This window comes from Alligator sinensis, unplaced genomic scaffold (genome assembly GCF_000455745.1).
Source record: "Alligator sinensis unplaced genomic scaffold, ASM45574v1 scaffold231_1, whole genome shotgun sequence".
In the NCBI taxonomy this organism is placed as follows: domain Eukaryota; kingdom Metazoa; phylum Chordata; order Crocodylia; family Alligatoridae; genus Alligator; species Alligator sinensis.
The window spans coordinates 1391779-1392084 of NW_005842003.1; positions in this window are offsets into that span (position 1 = coordinate 1391779).

The window sequence follows — 306 nt, forward strand, 5'->3', positions numbered from 1 at the left end:
GGGCGGGCCAGCCGCGCTCCCGGCACGGCGGCTCGGGCTCGCCGGGGTTGAATGGCAACGGCGAGGCTTCCCACTCGCGAAAATCAAATAATCAGAAGGGGGAGAGGGGGAAAAAAAAGCAGTAAAGCAGCAAGTTTGCCCAAAGTGGTGTGAGCTGCTAGAGCCTGTCTCGGCGGCTCTTCCCTGACGCTGCAGCAGTGAGAGCCGCCTGCGCTACATACACACACAGAGAGGGGGAGAGGGCGGGAGGGAGGGAGGGAGGAGGACGAGCCAAGCGCTGCACTCCCCAAAGCCGCGCCTCAGCCT